At 36.6% G+C, this 23,164-nt stretch overlaps 1 pseudogene; it reads left to right on the plus strand.

The window, feature by feature from the left end:
• Positions 1 to 23,164, plus strand: part of LOC149171996 (kinesin-like protein KIN-14U) — a 92,067-nt pseudogene that overhangs the window by 13,299 nt on the left and 55,604 nt on the right.

Below are 23,164 nucleotides of genomic sequence, written 5' to 3' on the forward strand. Positions count from 1 at the left end.
GGCAACACTCTCCCCAGAAACAATGCCAAAATGTTGGGTGCTAAAAGGTGTCTTTTAAAACTCCTAATTTCCTCACATTAATTATCAGCCTGGGTAAGTCTTTTTGTTTCAATAGTGTGCACAATATGTGCAAACTATAAATCCAGAGAGTAATGCTTTTTAAGTTTAACTATAAAACTTGATACAAGAGTAACTAGATGCAATCATAGATCTCAAGTTATAACTTTTAAAGGATATAATACATCTAAGCATCAGGACTTAATCTCAAGAAAAACCATAATCAAATCTAAAGCAAGCAATTGAATTGAAAATAGCATCAAGTGAGAGCATAGTAGAAATAACCAATCTCTTCTTACATAATTCAATCTAAATCCCACTCAATCTCAACTAAGCAATCCAAATAGAAATGATGTCAACTGAGAGTTTTATAACAATACCAAACTCTTACATCTGATTAAATCAATAGGATTCATTGTCTTAACGGCTAAATAATTTAATCTACAGGAAGCATAAATTGAATCTAATGACAAAGCTATGAAGCACATAAGGTTAGAATTAAAGAAAGGTAAACTAATTGCAATACATGAAATTGAAAAGTAGAAAACAAGATAAACTAGCAGACAATGGAAAAACATCAATCCAATTAAACACCCATGAATTAGAAAGATATAACACAGAGAATCACAGTTTGATCCACCAGGGGCTGGGCCCTAGCCACCAGCGAATACTGTTGACCTACTTCAAAGAATAAGAATGAACAACAACATAGATTATGTATTAACCATTGAATTCAATCCTCATTATAGCACGATGTGTCCTTCAAAATAATATTCTATATATTGCAATTGAGGTCCCCAACGAAAATTTAAATCTCTCCATTATATCTCCTTCTATCCTATCCTATCTATCTCTAATCTAATCTCTAATAATCCATCCTGAATCCCCTTCTTTGATCTCTGTTTTCATATAAATACATAGAGACCAGGGAGAAGTTACAACAAAGATTATTACAAAATGATTCCCAGATCAAAATTGGATTGTTCACAACAAATTGATCACCAAGATCATGTCTAAAATATCCTTCCATCAGCATTCAACAGGAACATGTCAAATTTGCTATTGCAACTGAGATAATTTGGAAACCGGCCGCAACAATGAATCTGAGAGAAATGTCTTCAGAAAACCTTCCATTTCTCTTAATACGAACAGAGTTTGGGAAAACTACTAGTTATGAAACTAATTCGGTCCGTTTTGAACAAAACCCACGTTTCAGATTTTCCAAATTCATCTCCATTTTCCCGAAATATCCAATGAAAAACTGTCACTTCTTATTCGAGCTAATTTCTGAGTTGGAATATTTAATGATGAGCTGGAGATCAAATATACAATCAGGAAAATATCTTGGAGGCTAAAATGGTGAGTGATGTTACAAAAAATTTATTAATAAACCATCATTGGTAAAATAATTCATAATAATCATCAATTTATTAAAAATAAAGGAGAAGAAATAATATTTATCCATAAGAGCATAAATAAGTATAAAATGAAATTATATGATAAAGTATGATAAATGATGTGATAAATAATGGTATAAATGGATGAAATAGCCGTTAAAGAGTGATGATAATAATGAAAAACTAGTGGCCCAACACTAGGCAAGGACTATTTGAATGGTTAGTTATGCCTTTTGGTTTGTGTAATGCACCATCAACTTTCATGCAGATTATGAATGATGTATTTTACCCATACATTGATAAATTTGTCATAATCTACTTAGATGATATTTTGATTTTCATTTCAGGTATGGAAAAGCATGCTAAGAATGTTAAACAAGTTTTTGAAGTGTTGCATAGTGAAAACTTGTACGTTAAACTTTCCAAATGTGGGTTTGGGAAAACTTCACGGAATTATCTTCGTTACATAGTTGGAGGTGGAAGTTTGAAAATAAATCCAACTAAAATCAATGTGATTGTTAAGTGTCGAAGACCATAGAATGTGACTGAAGTTAGAATTTTTATAGGTGCAATCCAATATTGGAGGAAATCTATTGCTCAGTTTTCTTTGATTGCATCATCGTTACATGCTTTCACAGGTTCTAAGGTTCCCTTTCAATGGGGAGGAAAACAACAAAAATCTTTTGATACAATTAAGCAGAAAATTGTCACAACACCAATCTTAGCTTCACCAGATCTTCAATAGTCATTTGAAATTGAAACAAATGCTAGTGGTTATGCAATGGGTGCAGTCTTACTTCAAAAAGGGAAACCAATTTCTTTTCATTCGGAAACTCTTTCTAAAGAAGTAATGAATTATCCAACATATGATAAAGAACTATTTTCTTTGGTTAAAAGTGTTAAGAAATGGAAACATTATTTAATGGGTAAGGAAACAGTGATTCACACAGAACATCAGCCGCTTCAGTCCCTTCAGTCTCAAAGTAAGTTGCAACAATCTAATTATTACAAATGGATGGGATTTATTCAGCAATTTCACTTAGTAATTAAGTACAAGAAAAGTGTCAAAAACAAAGTCGCTGATATGTTATCTAGACCATCTTTGAATGTTTCAGTAGTTTTGTAGAATAGTTCGTTAAGACATGAAAGTGATATAGAACAATATAGTACAGATGTTGATTTCAAATATATTTATGAATCACTAACTCATGGTGCTTAGGTGGAAGAAATCAATTAACATGTTCATGATAGGTTGTTATATAATCACAGTAAGTTGTGCATACCACAGATAGAAAGAGCACATGTCACTCGGGAAGCATATTCTTCTCGCATTTCAGGAAATTTTGGTGTAAGCAAGACTATGGACAAATTCAAAGGTATTGTTACTGGCCTCACATGTATCAAATAGTTGTTAATTACACTAAAGGGTGTGTGATATGTTTGATCAACAAGCCAACCTATCGAAAGATCAGTTTGTACATGCCACTTCCAGTTCCTTTGTGACAATGGGACAACATTTCCATGGACATTGTTGGAGGACTTACGATGTATAGGAGAGGACATGATTACATGTATGTTGTGGTTGACAGATTCAGCAAGATGTGCATTCTTGTTTCGTGCAAAAAGAAAGCGATTGTTGAACAGACTACAAAGATGTTCTTCAAATAGGTATGGGTTGATTTTGGGTTACATACTTCATTTATATCTGATCGAGACACTCGTTTTATAGGAGAGTAATGGTCCACTTTATGGGGACTCGTGGACACAAAGTTGAAGAAGATCATATCTTTTCATCCACAAACAGATAGACAAATAGAAGTGGTGAACAAAAAAGTCATACATAGTCTCCAAGGTTACTGCGGTAAACATCCTAAGTTGTGGGATGAATCTTTACCTTATGTGCAACATGCTTACAATTGAGATTTACATTTGTCGACTAATGGATTGCCATTTGAAACATGTTTTTGGTATCTACCAAATTCAATGATGGATTTCCTATTCGGTGAAGAGGATAAAGTGGGTGAACATGATGATGCAAACAAAGCAGTTAAGTTCATTCAATGGATACAACATATACATGAAGCAGTACAGGATCAGTTAGAGAAGAGTCAGGGTGAGTACAAAATGTGCCATGACAAGCATTGAGTCAATCATCATTTTCAAGTCACGTTCAGGTATGGTCCTTTCAAGATTGTGGAAAATATTGGAAATAATGCAATACGTTTAGATTTACCTCCTTACATGCATATTTACTCAGTTGTAAATGTAGAAAATCTGAAGTTGTATGAATCTCCGATGATCATGGATCTTGAGGAAGATACAAATTCTGACTGTTAATGATTTAGCACATGAGTATATGAATGAGTTGTAGGAAGATATTAACTTGGACAAGAAGGTTTGTTCTTCAAGGCATGGAGGTGTTGAATAGCTTTGAGTGCGACTCAAGGGCATGAATTTGAGAAAGGTGGGGTGGATAGAGATCGGAAGAGTGAGGGAACTATACCCTCAACTGATGTCTGCTTAAATCAAACGTTTGTGGTCCAAAAGCTTTCAAGTGGAGAGGATTGATCCAGGAGGATCTTTTCAATCCAATGTATCCTAAGAGCTCAGGTCATCTTCAGCTTCATCAGCTTTTCCAGTGTTCTTCAGTGTCTAGTGTTGGTTAAAGTATTCATGATGGATGTGGTTTAGAATGTCCTCGTGTTTTTTTTTTTAATTTAGAAGCCGGAGAACCCATTGTATTAACCATTTCTTTCATCAATGTTTCAAATCCCAACCGGGACCCATCATCGAGACATTCTTGAATGATGATAGTAGAAGAGCTTTAATGAGGGTTTAAATAGTTTATAATAGTATGAGGTGGGAAGATATGTCGGTTGTTTGTTTTAATCATTATTATTATTATTATTATTATTATTATTACTACTTTAACATTAATATTATTAATATTTATTAGTTAATAATTATTAATTATTAATTAACAATTATTATACATTATTATTATAAATTATTTGATATTAATTATTAATAATTATTATTAATTCATTGACATTAATATTATTATTAATTATTAGTTATTATTAATATATTAACATTAATATTATCATTTATTATTACTTATTAATTATCGAGTATTAATACATTAATATTATTAACTATTAGTTATTAATTATCATTTATTATTAATACATTAATATTATCATTAATTATTAATAATTATTGATACATTAACACTAATACTATTGCCCATGGGGCTTTGGATTGATGGTGAATGGGTGCACTGTTAAGGCATTCCTTGCGATAGGTCACCTGTTCAAATCCCCCATGGGTGCTTAGGTAGTTTTATATAGAAAAAGAAAACATTGATATTATTATTAAGTTTAATATTATTATTATTAATATTTAATATTTAAATATTTAATATATTAATACACTAAATACTATTTTTAATAATAATAATAATAATAAATTAAAAATATTCACATATTATTATTAATATGTATTGAATATTAACTCAAATAATAAACTTGTTATTATAATTTTGAATAATTAATAATTAATAATTATTATTTTGATGTGTTTGAAAATAAGAATAATAATTATTACTTGTGAGCTCCTTTGATCACATCAGTTTTGGAGGCAGCGGAACGTGTGGAGGTTCTTAGGGTCTGCGGTTCAAATATTTGCTGCTGTTCCAGCATTTTTTCGATCTGGTGCAGATCTGCAAATATGGCTCCGAGCTTCGCAAAAATAACTGGTGGCTCATCCGTCTCTGGAGGGAAATCTCCTGCCCATATCGTGAGTGAAGCCCCAGCTCCCACTATCCAAGTGGTCCAGGACTCACTCGATGAAGCTTTGAAGTTCTCCGAAAGTGCCCTAATTTTCCGGTTCAATGGTTTTTGGCCGCGGCTGATAGCACTCCACAATTGGATCTCGGAGGTATGGAAGCCTATCATTTCTGATGAAATTAATATCTACCCCTGTGCTAGAGGTTTCTTTATATTAGATTTTGAAAATCCTGAAAGCAGACAATGTATTCTAGATTCCGGCCCTTGGTTTTGGGAAAAATCAGGCCTATTCATGAAGCCATGGAACCCATCATTCGATCCCTCTACAGCAGTGATAACCTCAGCACCAGTTTGGGTGAGATTGCCATGCCTACCCTTGCATCTCTGGAATCTCTCCTCGCTAAAAGCCATCGGAAATGCAATTGGGAAATTTTACTGCAAGTGCTCAGAAACAGAGGAATATGCCAGAACCACCTATGCACGCATCTGTGTGGAAATGGATTTCAGCGCCGGATTCCCAGCTGAAATAAACCTAACAAGTAAAGACTACGTGTGGAACCAGAAGCTTGATTATGAAAGTGTCCTCTTCAGATGTCGATCGTGCTTTGAGACGGGGCATCTAGCCAAAAATTGCCCAAAAGCCTCTGAGAAAAATTTTGCTAGAAAAAACCACCACAGATCTACATGGTGGGAAGGAGCACAAAAATAACACTACACTGTCATCAAACAAGAAGAATATTCTACCGAAAACTCTGAGTCACAAGAAATCAAGGAAGAAGGAAACAACTCTCAAAGCAAGCAAGGAGAAAGCCTGCCCCAACAAATCAACAGTTATGAGAATTTGAATACGGCAGAAAATAAATCTTCATTTAACAGCAAAGCAGATCTCCTAAACCAAACTTCTCCGACTATAGATCGTGAAGCTAAGACACCAATGTCCCAAGAACCAGAAGAGATGAAGGAGATACAAGACAAAGGAAGTTGGAAGACCGTAGAGAAAAGAAAGAAAGCTACAACACCAATCTCGCTAAGAAAGACGAGGAGCCAGACAAGTAAAAATTAAGAAAATTGTAGGTCCGATAGACCAATTTGGTCTCAGTGGACGTTAACCATCATCATCATCATCATCATCAATAATAATAATAATAATAATAATAATGATTAGAAAAAATATCTGATATATACTAGCCGACATATCTTCCCACCTCATACTATTATAAACTATTTAAACCCCCATTAAAGCTCTTCTACTCTCATCATTCAAGAATGTCCTAGTGATGGATCCCAATTGGGATTTGAAACATTGATGAAAGAAATGGTTAATACTATGGGTTCTTCGGCTTCTAAATTAAAAGATATAAACCACAGAGGTATTAAATCCAGTGTGCTTGTGTTTATTATTGTCATAATGTGACAATGTTGTTTGTAAGGTTTTTTTAAATTAAGGTGTAAATAATGTAGGAATTTACAGGGTAAGTTCCTCAGATAGAAAACCAAAGGGCATCACTCACAAACAGATTAGAGATCAATACACCAGTATTCTTGACATGGTTAAAACCCTCAAAGAGGGAAACAATCCATAGCATGAGCCAACGCGACCACTTCAGGAAATTTATTAGTAAAACAATGAAAATTTGCATAAGTTTGTCTCATGAACGGTCACCCTACAAATGGCCATCCATGGTCTTTAAACAGAGATCATGGACCAATTGGGTGTTAAGCCATGGATCAAGTTTCGATAATATCGAGGAGAGAATGAACCGTCAGATCACTTCATGTCTAGAACATATCGTGACCATTAGATTTTAAGTTACAAATGTACATAGTAAAGAAACACACTTTACCTAACTCTACACTAGACCAAGTTATAGTTAGCTATTTCCTATGTGTCGGAATATCCTAACATCCCCCCTTAAGAAAAACTTGGGATGGGATTGAAAGACGTACAAATATGACACAATAGGAGAAGGAAGGAGGAATTAGAGCCTATCCCCCCTTAGTGACAACTTCCTGAACTCGAACCATAAATCAAATTTTAGTAAACTTTGCCTTTGTGAGAGCCTTTGTAAAGATGTCTGCAACTTGATCATCGGTTGAACAATATTGTCATTGGAGGACATGGTCATGAATGAACTTTCTGATGAAGTGAATGTGTAGTTCAATGTGTTTTCTACACTGATGTTGGATTGGATCTTTGCATAGTTGAATTGCACATTGATTATCACACCAAAGTGTAGTCAGATGCTGCTGCTGAAACCCAAACTTTGACAGGATCTGCTGAAGCCACATTGGTTCCTTACTAGCTTCTATGGTGCCATGATGCTCTACTTCTGCTAGAGAAAGAGAAATGGCACTTTGTTTCTTTTAAGCCCATGTAATACGTCCAGAACCAAGAGTGAAGACATAACCTGTAGTAGACTTCCGATCATCAGGGTCACCAGCCCAATCGTAATTAGTGAAACCAACCAATAGAAGAGATTCCTCTGCATTGTAATGAATCCCAAATTGAATTGTACCTTGAACATAACAAAGTATTATTTTAGCTACTTTCCAACAACTTTCATCTGGGTTTTGCATAAACTGAGCAATAAGGCCAACAACAAAGGAAACGTCACAATGGGTATGGGTCAGGTACAAAAGTTTTCCTACAAGGTGACAGTATAAGGTAGCATCAACTTCAGGGGAATTACAAGTGACTGAAAGTTTGGCTCTAGACTAAAAGGAAGAAAGAGTTGGCTTACAGTCTTCCATGTGAAAGTGGCGTAGAAGATCACAAGCATACTTGGACTGGGAAAGGGAAATACCTTCCTTGGATTGCAAGACTTGAAGAGCAAGAAAATAATGCAAGTGTCCTAAGTTTGTCATTTCAAACTTCTTTTTAAGGTTGGACTTCACATGTTTTATAAGGTTGGGATCACTACCAATAAGGATAAGATCATCGACATAAAGAGCAAGAATGATAAGAGACTTATCCACTTTCTTGGTGTAGACAATATTTTCAAAATGACACCTAGAAAAGCTAGTATCTAAAAGAAAACTATCAATTTTGGCATACCAAGCCTGAGGGGCTTGCTTGAGGCCATAAACAGATTTCTTAAGCTGCAATACAAGGCTAGACTCTATTTGTATAAAGCCAATAGGTTTTTCCATATATATTTCTTCATGCAAGTCCCCATGCAATAAGAAAGATTTAACATCCATCTAATGGACTTCCCATTTGAAAGCCAACAAGGGAAAGAACAAGGCAGATAAAGTTCATTTTGGCCACAGGGGAGAATGCTTTAGTATAGTCAATACCTTCAGCTTGTGAAAAACCCTTAGAAACATGACGATATTTATGTTTATCAACTTTCCCATCTAGTCCATACTTGGTTTTGTAAACCCATTTGTATCTAAGAATTTTTTGTCCCTTTGGAAGAGGAACAAGATCCCATGTATCATTTTCCAATAATGAACGATATTATTCATTCATATCTGCATCCCAACCTGGATGGCCTGAAGATTCTGCAAAGGTGTTAGGATCATAATTCACTGAAGCTTGAACCAGTAAAGAAGAGGCTCTATCGAATTGAGAACATGTACGTCGCTGATCTATAAGATCACCTGCAAGAGCACCTACTGCATCCCGAGTAGCACATACCCATTTTGGAAGCTGAGGAGTTGAACGAGGATCCTGAGAAGGTGGGGGAGGATTATCATACTCGCTATCATCATCTAAAGAAGAAATATTTTCAGAAGTAGAAGGGATAGAGAGAGGTGGCACATCTGCTAAGATAGGCTCATAGCCCAATATATTTTCATCAAACTTTACATCTCTTCTAATGATAACATTTTTGGACTTAAGTGGAATAAGTCTATATCCTTTGACATCTTCAAAAAATCCAACAAAATTACATTTGTCACTCTTAGGTTATAAAGCTTTATGTTTCTCATCTAGAATATGGGTCCATGATTCACTTCCAAAAACACGAAAGTGACTTACATCTTGTTTAATTGAGCTCCATGCTTCTTCTTGAGTGATATTATTTAAAACCTTAGTAGGAGTGTGATTTACTATGTAATTTGCACAGTTAATTGCTTCTACCCAAAAATTAAGACTAAGTCCTTTCGCTTGAAGCATACAATTAGCTATTTCCTTTAAGGTGCGTTTCTTTTTTTCAGCTACACCATTTTGTTGTGGAGTATATGGAACAGTATGTTGCATTTGAATTCCATTGTTAGTGCAAAAGTTGATGAATTTGTTGTTAACATATTCTCTGCCATTATTAGATCTTAGCTTAAGAATTTGATGTCCAGATTATTTTTCAACAAAGGCCTTAAAGGCCAATAACATGTTAAACACTCCACTCTTGAGTTTTAAGAAGTATACCCAAGTGCATCTAGAGAAATCATCAATGAAAGTTAAGAAATACTTGTAGCTACAAAATGAAACAAATGGAAGTTGACCCCAGACATCACTATGCAGAAGTTGTAAAGGGGCTGAGGCGTGCCAAGAGGCATGTTTTTCAAAGCTATCTTGATGATGTTTTCCGAGTACACCTCCCGCACAAACACCATCTCTACAAGATACCATAGGAAGACATGTCACCATATTTTCTTTACATATATTTTGAGGGGACTCATAGTTTAAGTGACCAAGTTGCTCATGCCAAAGTTTGCTCACTTCATCATTATGAGCAAAATATACAGAGGGAAGAGTTGATGACCCAAAGTTGTTAAAATTATACAACCTTGTAGAATAATCATCAATGCTAGTAGCTAAAATATGTCTAGGATCTTTTAGGTCCTAAATTACAACATCATGAGGTGAAAAATCAACGATTTTACCTTCACCTAAATGATTTATCTAATATACAGATACAAGGTTACAAGATAAGGTTGGAACACATAATACATAATTAAATTGACAATTGCCTAGATGAATAGTTCCAATCCCTACAACACTAAGAGATCTATCGTCACCAACATATATATGTTTGGTGTTACAATCATTTAAAGAATAAAACATGGCTTTGTTTCTGCCCATGTGGTAAGGAGCTCCAAAATCAATGAGCCACTCATGATAATGAGAAGAAGAAGATACATTTAGTGCATAAACAAACCGAGATTCTTGACAACCATGAAGTTGAAGTTGAAGACTACTCCAATTGGATGTTATGCTTCTTCATTGCTGCTTCCGAGGCCTCCATCTTCTTAAATCATTTGGATTCGAGGTGGCCATCTTGATTACAAAGTTGCAATGTCTATCGGTCTTCTTCCCTTTTCTTTTCTTTTCCTTATCATTTTGTTGAATTGATTTTTCATTTTGAGAATGAAATTTCTTAGGACACTTATTTGGTTTAGGACCATTCTTTTCTGAATACTGTTTTTTAGGACTCTTTGAATTTGGTTGTTGTTGGGCGGCTAAGGCTTCCTTAGAAGAGTTTCCAGGATTAAGAAAACCAATATGTAAGAGTTTTTCTTGTTCTCTTATTAAAGAATCTCAAAAGGCATCAAAAGTGGGTGACTTGTAGTCTTTTCCTTGAGAAATGAAGGTTTATCTAGTAGAATGGAAGGTGGAAATAAACACAGAGTAGGTTGGTCCCAACTAAGTAAGAATGGAATAGATAAGGCTACCATCTTCTTTATTAACCTTAACACCTTCCAAGAGAATTTTAATTGTCTTGAATTTGGACAAAAAATCTTCAGTGGAAGAAAAATAATTGGGGTCCATCATAAGCAACTCATTTTTGAGTTGACAGGCTCTAATTTCATTTTTTATTCCAAAAACTTTAGTGAGTTGTTTCATTGCTTCATTAGGGGTATCAAGTTTTGCGATATGGAATCTAAGGCCTAGAGAAATAGGCATCCCTATCAACCCACGTGCTTGATCTTGTTTATTTTCCCATTTGGCTGCCTTATCTTCATCTTTAGGTTTAATTTTTTGGCATGAGGCTATTCTGTAAAGACCTTCACTCCTAAGTAAATCCACAATGTAGGACCACCATTTGTAGTAGTTGGTGCTGTCAAGAATAACTTGGCATGGACTTTCCATTTCAATAGAAACTGAAGTTGTAGATACTGAAACTAAGCATTCCAATGGAAGATCTTGAAACATTACGTCAATTAAAAAATGGCTCTGAAAATATCTTCCGGATAAAGAAGTTATGGATTTTTGAAGAAAGTTGTTGAAGACATCGACAAAGTGCATGAATGTGCAGAAATGAATGACAATATTATATTTTAAAAAAAAAGCCCCCCTTCCCCCACACCCGCTTTCCAAGCTTAATCTAATTAGCTCTCTTTAAAAAAAAATATGTGATCCAATTTTATAAATAAGTGAAAGTCACTTTTACAATGGTACTTTATGAGCTACCCAATAAATTGTAACTTAAATAAAAGATAAAGAGACTTTAGAATAAATGACTCACTTTTTATAATGGGTGAGAACACTTTTACATAAAGTAACTTTAAAACATAAGTTAGATGTGCTTTTTGAAAAGTAACTCAAAAAGGAAAGACTTGAACCCAAGACCTCTATTCTCATAAAGTAACGTTCGACCAAGTGAGCTAGTTTAAAAGGTTGGTAAATTTTGGAAAAGAGGAAGGTTTTTTCTTTTTTCACTAAAGCTTTGGGGTGCATGCTTACTTGAAAAAGCTCTTTTTGCCTACAAAACAAAAAACCACAAAACCCAACACATAGATATATATAAAAAAAGAAACCCTTATGGTTTGAAGTTAGGTTTCACGAAAAACCAAATATTTTCCTCGATGTTTCTGATTTTATGAGATCACACTAAGGCATGTCAGAAAACATCATATGCATAAGAAAAATCCTTCTTTTTTATTTTTGATTTGCCCAGACTGCACAGAGTCAAGGGGTAAAGAGAATATGTAGAAATGAAAAGTATAGATCTGCTAATAAAAAACAGAGAGATAAATCAACCAAAATAAACTGAGAGATAAATAGCTACAACAACAAATAAAGAGTATATACCTCCAGATCTTAAAAATGATGTAGATAGGGCTACCAGAAACCTTTTCGCGTGAAACGAAAGGGATTCCTCACTGGAACAAATGGTCCTAACACAATAGAGCAGTCATATCGGTCTGAAAGTGGTCAGAAACAGTAGATTAGGAAAAGACAATCGGATGCAGTTATACTAGCTTCCAATTTGGATCACCAATAGATACGGTCCTCAAATAGCTCTGATACCATGTAGGAATTTACTTGATAAGTTCCTCAAATAGAGAACCAAAGGACACCACTCACAAATAGATCATAAATCAATACACCAGTATTCTTAACGTGGTTAAAACCCTTAAAGAGGGAAATAGTCCACGGCCTGAGCCAACACGGGCACTTCAGGCAATTTATTAATAAAAGAATGAAAATTTACATAAGCTTCTCTCATGAACAACCGCCCTACAAATGACCCTCCATGCTCTTTAAATAGAGATCATGGACTAATCAGGTGTTAAGCCATGGATCAAGTGTCAGTAATACCAAGGAGAGAATGAATCATCAAATCACTTCATGTCTAGAACATATCATGACCATCAGATTATAAATTACAAATGTACATAGTAAAGAAACACACTTTAACTAACTCTACACTTGACCAAGTTATACTTAACTATTTCTGATGTGTCAGAATATCCTAACAAATAACTTAAGCTAAAGGTTAAGTCCTAGATCCTAAGCTAAGGTGGAAGATCTTTATGTAAACCTAAGTTCTAAAACTTAAATACCTAGCACTAAACAATGTAATAAACCTTATGCTAAAATCATATTAAAATACATAGCCAAACCGCGTAGGTCAGATTAACCATAGCAGAACCTTCAGATCATGTGAACAGCACAGATAACCACACAGTTGGAGTTATTTGCAGTCTTCACTACGTCGGAGATCCATTAACTGTCGGGCCATATGAGCAATCGGAGTTGGCATGTGGTTTGGAAGCTGGTAAGTGTAATAACACAGCAGACGTAAGCCAGCATGTGACCACAACGGATTGACTGCAGCATCAGCCAGAACCGCAGGGATAAACAACACAGGTGGCCACCAAGGGTTAGACTGCCAGGTCACATGCCAGCTAAACACACATTCTGCATTGTCAGTTGTCTGTTAGCGGGTTCATAGATAGCCAAAGTCTGTTTTTTGGGATTTGTTGCTGTTTCTTCTATTTTTAATGTACCCACCATGTGACTAGGTCATGAAGTGTCACAAAGTGACAAGACCGTAACCGTCAACCTTTAATATAGCACATACATGCCATATTTAGCCATTAGGGCTGTGAATTCATCTAAAAGTCTATAAGTTGAACCTTTTGTTTAAGTAAAAGGCATTAGAGTGACTTTGAGACTTGTATGTAGAAGTTGAGCTAGAGAGGTAGTTCTTGTTTTCAATCTATCTTGGTCGTCCGGAGGCAGAATTGGGAACCGAGAGAGACGTTGGAAAGCTAGGAAAGAGAGATTTCTATTGATAGAGACTAGAAGTGCCTTCGTGGACATTCAATCTGGTATTTTTGCTATGTAAAAACTTCCTTGGATCAATCCTTAATAAATCCGACCCCCATCTTGAAAGCAGACTCGAAGACGTAGTCCATATGGGACGAACTCTGTAATCAATGTTTGTTGTCTTATATATCTACTTTTGCTGTAAATTCATGTTTAATTATGCTTCTTAAGTTCTTGATTAAGTCTTAAATCAACCGTTTTCCTTTAGTCTTCCACATTCAGCACTTAAAGTTAATGATCAATTCACTGTTGGCAAATAATCACTTCTACTTCATTTTAGTTTACAATCAATATTAGATCACTTGGACAATTTGTGTACTTTCTTCTTTGTTGGGGTGTGAAAGTGACACGCTAGGCTTTCTTCACAGATGCACAATTGATGAACTTCCTTTTCTTCACAGGTGCAAAATTCAAGCTGCTTTCGCCTTGGCCTCTCGTCTACGAACTTTGACGATACTTGCTACAAAAAATTTGAGACATTGCTCTCTCTGGAGTGTTATGCAATGTGGAAATTCTTCTCTCTGTTTCTCTCAAGTAGTCTTATGCAACTTATGCTTCAATACCATGAGAGAGAATGAATAGAAAATTTGGAGTAGAAGATTTCTATTCTCAATATTACGAATCAATTAAATAAGATTACATTGGAGACATCAACAATAAATGACTACAGTGAGACTGAACTAAACTCGACTAACTAAAACTGAACTAGGACACTTGGATGGACAGATGTGACACCTAGCAGGTGGTTGGAATTAGATTCTCCAATAAGATGGACAATTGATTTCTTTAGGCTTGTTCTCTATTTTTTTATGTGGGATGTTAAATTCATTAAGCTTTTCTGTTCGAATTAACGAGGAAAAGAACTAGATTTTCTTATGGAGATCTCGTGAGGGATCACTCATATATGATGTGGATGAATAAAGCATTGGTTCCTAGAAAAGATGGAGAAATCTATTCTTGAGTGTGAAAAGTGAATTGATCTCTTTAATGTGAGGAGATCATTCTTCTTCTTCTTCTTTCTACTAGTGAGTTTATTATTCCACTGTTGGTGCAATCACGCATGGCTTCAAAAATTTTTACCATCTCGATGGTCCACAGTTGTAAATGGAATCATACCAAGGAAGAAGTATATCACACCTAACCATAGATGAAGGTGGAGGTATGGATGGTTGGATAACGAATGATAAGGAAATCGTTAACATGTTTTGTAACTTAGGCTGATGCATGAATCACATACTTCAAAAGTTTCCTATTGGAAGCTTTACAAAGACATGATTCAATTGTTATTGCAACATCAATTGCACGTGAGGCACCATATAATCAAATCATGTAGGCTTAGGCTTATCTCTATTACTCAACATTGGATTCAATTGTTATTGCAACATCAATTTCACATGACGCATCATATAATCAAATCGCATCATATAATCAAATCTCGTATGTTGATCTCTACTACTCAACATACTCAACATTGCACCAATTCAAAGTCGAGTGGCTTCCATGTTAGATAGTATCAACCTTGTCAACAATTTTAACATAAAACTGCAAAACTATGGTTCATGCCCCTAACATAACAATGGCTTCAATAATTTTAAAGATATAACTATATAATCAAACAAAAACCTTGCTAGGAATTCTTCATGAAATTGAAACTTGTAACAAGATTTGCATCCAAATATAAAGCACACTTCAATTAAGAGCTATAATAGAAAGCTCAGTTCTGAAAACCAAGATCTGAATAGTCTTGCTTTCTTGCCTTGTGGAATGAGCTCATGTGCACCAACTTCTACTCTTTCATTGTAGTGCAGATTTATGGTTTTGTTGTGTGGTGTTGTTTTCGGAAATCTGTGTATTTGGACAAAGGCTGTTTAGCTAGTGTAGTCCAAATACCAACTAATAGACCAGTAAACATTTTGTTTAGTGGAAATCTACACCGTACCAAATTAATTTCACTTAACGATAACAATAAGATTATTTCTTTACTAATCTTTAATTATAATAACAATGAAACAAGATTCTTTTACATATAAAAATAAATCATTATTTTTTATGAGATTTTAAAATTGTACACATGATTGGTCTGCAGTGAAAAGATCGTACAATCACCAATGCCAAACGCATTATAGTCCGGTCATCTGTTTGGTGAATCTGGCCATTTTGTTCATGCCAAACGCACTGTTTTCATTGCAGCAGTGGGGCCATGCATTTGGTGTGACTGGGGTTACCGCTTTCATGAACTGAATCTGATTTCTATAATAGAATTCGAAGTTTTCAAGTTTGATGTCATTGTTTTTATGTTAACAATATGAGAAGTTTTGATCTATCAGCTGATTTTGTGGACTGTTCAATCATATGAGGCATTCGTATGGGAGTAATGTTTTGCGCACCATCGCTGCAAACGTATTGCTGCTGTATGGGAGTGATGTGATGTTTAGACTAGTCTAATGAGATCCCGAAATGTCTTCCTAACAGTCTTTACATGTTCTGAAGTTTTATTATGACTGCTTACTGACAGGTCTGTTCATGGCTTTGCAACCAAGGATTATAGTATGTGGACACTGTGGACATTCTGTTGTAGCGTTTGCAATGACCGTTACATTTCTTACAGGACCAGCTTTGATAGCAGCAGACTCTATTGCGGTTGGCTTGAGCTATCGATATGGAATGGGTAGAATTGAAAAGAATATGGTCGGTATGTATAAGTCAGTCAAGCTCCTGGGAGTCTGAAATTTTTACAAGGGGCCGCCAGATCAATCTGATGAACTGAAGACTGGGGTTTCAAGACAAGAGTCCCTGACATCCAGTGGGTTTTCTTGCTCTTTGAGTGCCATGCTTCGAGAGCTAGCAGTAGTAAATAGAGATGCCTAGCATATTCAGATTTGGGTTACACATATACAGACCTTAATCACTCACTGCTAAGTATCTTTTGGCATCCGCCGATAGCTGGTAAATGTCATTATGAGCATTTGATGGGCGTTTCAACCTCCATTTCAGAATCGGTGCACAAATACTTGGGCGAAACGCCGCAGTTGGTTAACTATAGGCATGCGATCGGCGTTCTTGATAGAAACACGACCGCCAAGTGAACATCCGCCAGTGTACATTCCCTGCAGACACCGAGAAACCTAAAACCCACCGTGGACATTGTTATAGAGGTTGATGTGATTGAGATTGTTTATCCAGTTTTCTTTAACGCTCTTCCACGTTCTTCCTCCTTCGTCACAAATATGGTGATGTGATTGAATTTTTTTGTCGAGTTCTCTAGCTTCCGGTAGATGCCCTTGCAAATTATTGAATTCTCTTCTATATGTCCTTCCAAATCCTAATCTTCTATTAAGATTAAAATTTCAATTTTCATGAAGAAGTGTGGTTTTTCAGTGAGAAACTTGATAAGAAGATTAATATCGAATCTGTTGGCGATTTCCCATTTATGTGATTGAAGGTTTTATTAAAATAGTTGGTTTTCGTAATTAGAATTTTTATCTATGAATTTAATTATCAATAATAATCATATAGACACTAGGAATTCAACCTCCGCAGATTTACTTTTCTACTGTTCGTTAATGATGCTACTACAATGATGTTCTTCAATGTGATATGTCCTCAACCTAGATTAACGGATCTCATTGCACCACAGATGCGAGCTCCCTGCAGATAATTATTATATAAATAGTGTTATGAGATAATTAGTTTAGATTATTATATAATTGGTGTGAGTAGAAAGTGACATTTACAACACTCAATATTTGTCCTACTCAATTCATTCAAAATTTAGTTCACGGAAAACAGTTCATCTATCTATTTTTAATTCTCAATAAATCCTATCAATATTGCCAAAAACTAAAGAACTCATGTGTAAATTTGAGATGCTTAATCTGGTATTTTTTTCTTTGTCATATCTATGGTGAATGTATTTAATTAACTCATAAAATTCAATTGAAAATACTAAAACTGTAAAACATGTATTTTGAATAACTCACAAAATTAAATGAAAAGACTAAAACCGTAAAAGACATGCAAATTATATATAAATTATATAAAATTGGAAGTAATTAATAAATCATGTGATAAAACTACTTAAGTTAAAAATAATTAAGACCGTCTCAATTAAAAAAAAAAATAACTTTATATGAAAAAAATCATGATAAAATAAATTTTAAGTAAATTTAAAAATAGATTTAGAAGTTATTAAATTTTTAAATTAAACGAAATAGTGGAACGTCATAAAGAGATTGATGCAAAATCCCATAACCAGTCATGAAAATGAGAAGAAACATAAACCTGTAATGGAGAAAAATTCCACTTTTCATTTATATTATAATAAACATAGTTAAGAAGACTTCAATTTATGCTTCCCTAACGTTGTATAAGCAACAATCATATTATTGCAACAAAACTTGCTATAGGAAAACATTACATCTAGAAGGAACCTCGACAACTTACGTTTATAAGTATCTAGTTCCACCACTTGCTTCATTAAGAATAGAAAAGATTCGTGTTGCAACATGAAATCCATAGAATTGGACCTTCGTTACCAAAACAGTAATAGACTGGTTGGTGTAAGATGAAGTAGCTAACAATTTATTACACGTGTGATTAGACAACGTATTCAAATGAGGCCTATACAAAGGAGTTGTTGGTTGGCTCAATCATTTGCACCAAGTGGTGGTATACTCTGGGGTGAAGAAAGTTACCGAATCGCTTTCACCATCATATGAACCTGTCTAGTACGTGAATGAATCATATTTTTTGTATTTCAAAGGACATTCTGATAAACATATTGTCAAACTTGAAGGGGAACCTTGTTACTTGGCCAGTTTGGCTTGTGTTTATCCATGATTCATTTCCATTATACGAATTGTTTTCTGGAAGCACAAGGGCATGCACGATCCCTACAGAGGTAGTTGATCTCTGGCATGGCAATTGGTTGTTGGATCACCCACAGATGTCTGACGACTTGCCAACCCTTTAGAAACTGACAATTTGTTGCCCAAGGTCAAGATGAGGTTGCCTTCTCCCTCTAGTAATACTTGTAGCGAAACAATGAGTGAAAGATTTGCACCGAAGGAACAAGTGAAAGCTATTCAACCTACCAATGGATTATCTTTGATGATATCAACTTCCAGGTTGAATATGAGGTAGAGCTAGGGTTTACCCCAAACCCTAAGGAAGAGTGAATTTCGGGGATTGAAAATGGAGGTTTTGCAGCAACCAAAATGGAAATATTATATAGAGTTCAAATAGGGAAATATTGTATAGAGTTCAAATAGGGCTACAAAGAAACTAACTGGAGGAGACATGGGTGATGGAATTGGAGAGGACCTAAGTGGAAAAATTGAATAAAATCCAAATATCATTGTAGAGCACCCAATTAGAGTGATGGATGAGGGGTTTTGGAGCAATCCATGTGTAATTATGGGGAACTGTTGTAGTGGCTACAAGTACCCTCCAAAATTTTGACCTGCACCAATTTCGGAGCCTACCTTGAGAGTTTCACTTGATGACTACACACACGCGGGTTCACTCCGTGAGCTCATGTGAGTCCTCGCATCCACCTTACTTGTTGATTTCATTCAAGTTTCTGAATGTTGATGTCTAAGCCCTACTTGCAACCATGTTCTGGTTATGATCAAAGTCTTCACTTTGTATGTGCTTGTTGTGTTTGCTATGAAAGCATCTCTCATACTCACACACAAAGTCATGTTCACTATCGCATAAGCGTCATCTCGATCAATGAATGGTCAATCACGAGTGCAACGTTTGTCACTTGCACCGTCGGTCAGTCATGTTGAACATGTGTCTAGATGGTTTGAGTCGTTTTCAAGTCAGATTAGTGTGTGTTTACATGATCACTTATGCATCTTTCGATCATTCACACACTTAGTCATTTTTGCTGAAGTCATGATGACTAGAGTCCCCTCTGATAGCCAGAGCATCACCCCACCATCGAGTCGATCGATTGTCAACCAAAACAGTGCAGAAGCACAAAGCTAGTATTTTCAAGTTGCGTTGCCCACAAGTAGTTCAATCAACTTCCATGTTGACCACTCGGATAGTCAGACCTGACAGTCACCTCGGGACTAACTCCTTTCAAAAATTGCACAGAGGCCACTGACCTCACTCACTCAACTAATTGATGAAATTGCACAGATAGGCCAAAAAGATACCAAGTGCCCGTCTCTGTCCCCTTAAAAAAATTGCGTCGTTTTCTCAGTCAGTCGTCCGGACAGTCGACCGGCTTCTCATCCAAGAAATTGTGTAGTTTTCATGAGTAGGCCTTCTGTTGTCCAATAGTCCACTCAACTCATAAATTGCGTAGAGGTGATCAGTAGGTTGGCTTCCCAGCTTCAGTGCAATTTCCCTGCCAGTAGCTCCTAGCAGCAGACTGCCTGTTCCCTTTGGGAATTGCACAGTTTTTACTGCCAGTGACCCCACCAGCCAATTGTAAGTTCCCTTTGGGAATTGCACAGCTTTGGCTTCTAGTGACCCCAGTATCCAACTACCAGTTCCCTTTGGGAATTGCACAGTTTTGGCTTCGAGTCTCCTAGGTAGTTCCTCCTAAAAACTGCGAAATTTTTGTCTGTTGACCCTTTATGCAAGCTGGCCCGTTCCTTTAGAAAATTGCGCAAATATGGATTTCTAGCCACCACTCCCTGTTCGTTCGAAAAAATGTGCAAAACGTGCCTGCCCTGCCTTCCTGCAGCCTAGACTGTCCCTCCCAAAAATTGTGCAATTTTGCCTCCCAGACGAGCCAGGCCTCACAGGGAATCAGTGTTGACTCAAATTTCCCATCTCCATCACTCAGTGACTCTTGCACACTTTTCATCAGCAATGCCCGAAGCCATCATCCCGCTTCCCAACCTTTCTGCCTCTCCCAGACACCTGCATCTGAAATGATCATGTGCCACGGTAGAATAGGAGGTTTTGGATTTGATGTCATCTCGTCATGAGTGACTGCAGGTATAGGTACACCAAAAAACATGGCAAGATGATGAATGGGATGAACAAAGGGGGCACATGCAGAAGGACAAGTTCACCAATAGATAAACAAATGAAGCATGCGAAATAGACGAATGCGACGAACATGCACCTTCGTGAATAGATGAGCCTATTAAGCCTTCCAGCATGTAAGCAAGGAACAGCATGCTAAAGCTTCATCAAGAGAACTAAGGACCATTGAAGACTCCGTGCACTTTGCCATGCAGAGGTGAAGCTATGATACACCATGGAGGCATTCATCATCTAGAAACACTATAGCTCGACATGCACTTCAGCAGCAGCACGAATGTACCAACACTGTCATGTTAAGTCATGCCGCTCACATCTCCACTTTGGGTTATGTTTTAAATCGATGTGATGTAATGTGGAAGTCCAAGAGACACACTTGTTGAACAAAGAGTCATGTAAGTTGAAAATTCATGGAAGCCAAATGGTCATGAGGGTAGCTGGACAACCACAAGGGTCAGTCTCAGCCTTGGCTATAAATAGCCCCTCATTTGTACATGCAAAGGACTATTCACGTCAGCTCCTCCCACATAGCCAACAGAGTCTGTAATATTTTCTTTGAGGAGTAAGTAGTGGCTCCAATGCCTCACACTCACGGTTAGTGATGTATGGTGTAACAATGTGTCTTGGAACTTTCACTTAATTCAGAAGTCTGCTAATAGGGCAATACATTTTCACTCATATATTGTATAAGACTAATCTTTAACACTTATAATCCATGTTTCTTTAACCATTGTTCTACATATGAATTGTTTCATTTGTTGTAATGCATAATCTAGTAATGGAAATGTGTTATATATGATGTTAACATTGTCTTGTCCGTGTAGATTGCTCTCTTGAAGATCAAATAGACCTTTCACATGAAGCTTGTTGTAACAACCATTACACTCATTCAGACTAATCCGTTGAGTGTTGTACGTGTTATCTTACCATGTATGTTGTGATTGACACATCTGTGTGGACTTCTCCTCTGGAAGTTATGCATGTCCTATTGTGTTGTGTGTTCTAGTAGTGTTGGGACTACTCCTAATCAACCTGGAATCACCCTCTCCCTCAATAGTGAAAGAACCATTGATGCAAGTGACACTTACACTCACCAGGCACATCAACGTCACTTCTCGAAGACAAAGCAAACCACTCTCCTGTGCTAACAAGCAAGAGTTGAGTAAGACCTTTAAGATAATGGCAACCTGGCCATCGTATTGAATGGGACTCTTACACCAAATGGTGTGAGGTCTAGTTGGGACTTCATACCGGGGAGATCCACTGATGTTGGCGGGTCTAGCACCGTCAATAGGAACTTAGTTGGTGTTGGCTTGTATGGGCCTGACCCAAGTTCAAAGGTGATTTAGCCAAGAAAATCCAGGTACTATTGGCCCTTTCGACAATAGTCCGTAGAGCGTGGACTGAGGTCTCACCCGAAGTAGTATGGGAGGGTACTAGAACCAGGTTTTCGCACCTATGGGATGTCTGATGGGCTTCTGGAGGTCCGCGGTCTGACCCATCGCTACACACACTTACGATCCCTTCGCAACCTGTGGTGTTGCTTAAGCGCAACCCTATTCGGGGTGCAACCCATATAATACCCAAGTTCCTCATTATTTAATTTGTGATTATCTGATTACTTAACTTGTTCATGTAAGACTAATGATTATTACAACATATCAATCATATTAGTGCACGTGACAGGTAAACTAATATATAAAAAAAGAATGTAAGGTACAAAAAATACATAGAAATAAGTATCAACTTGTCTTTATTAATCTTCAATCCCTATTACAGACTCGACAATGCCCTATGCACACAGCTGCAGAGGTCTACGCACTCAGCTGTGGACTCTTCTAGGCCTCTACGCACTCATCTGTAGAGCCTCTTCCTACTACTATGACCCAATAAACTTAGAATCCTACTCTAACCTCGAACCATTCCTTCGCTATTCACTCTACTCTCTCCTTCTTTGCAACTTAGAGCCTCACTCTATTTATACAATCCCATGGTCTGTAGAAAATGGGTAGGCCGACATGACTTTACATTACATTACATTACGTTAGGGCGGACAACCGTATGACTTGACCTCTACTTCACGCTCCGCGCCTACAATTCACAGAGTCTTACAAAACCTTTGACCAAAATTGGGCTTTGAGTCCCAAAACATGCTATGGGGCGGATTTCGTGCCCAACAGGCCCCCAACACAATCATCGTGACTCGTCTCGAATCACTCTGCTTGTGTGACGATCTTGGCAGGGAGCCCCTCCAAATTTTCCCGTACTACCCAGAGGTCCGCGGTGCACTGTTTTGTGGTTTGCTAGACCTGCTGCATTCCTGCTTCTGAATCCTCTGCTTCTAAATCATGTCCGTTCTTTGGTACTAGATTCTAGTGCTTGTGTTTATAGTCTCATGTCCTTGTCTGGCTCCT

This window comes from Pinus tabuliformis, chromosome 4_2 (genome assembly GCF_031772625.1).
Source record: "Pinus tabuliformis cultivar Carrire ecotype Pingquan chromosome 4_2, CPIR1, whole genome shotgun sequence".
Taxonomy (NCBI): Eukaryota; Viridiplantae; Streptophyta; class Pinopsida; order Pinales; family Pinaceae; genus Pinus; species Pinus tabuliformis.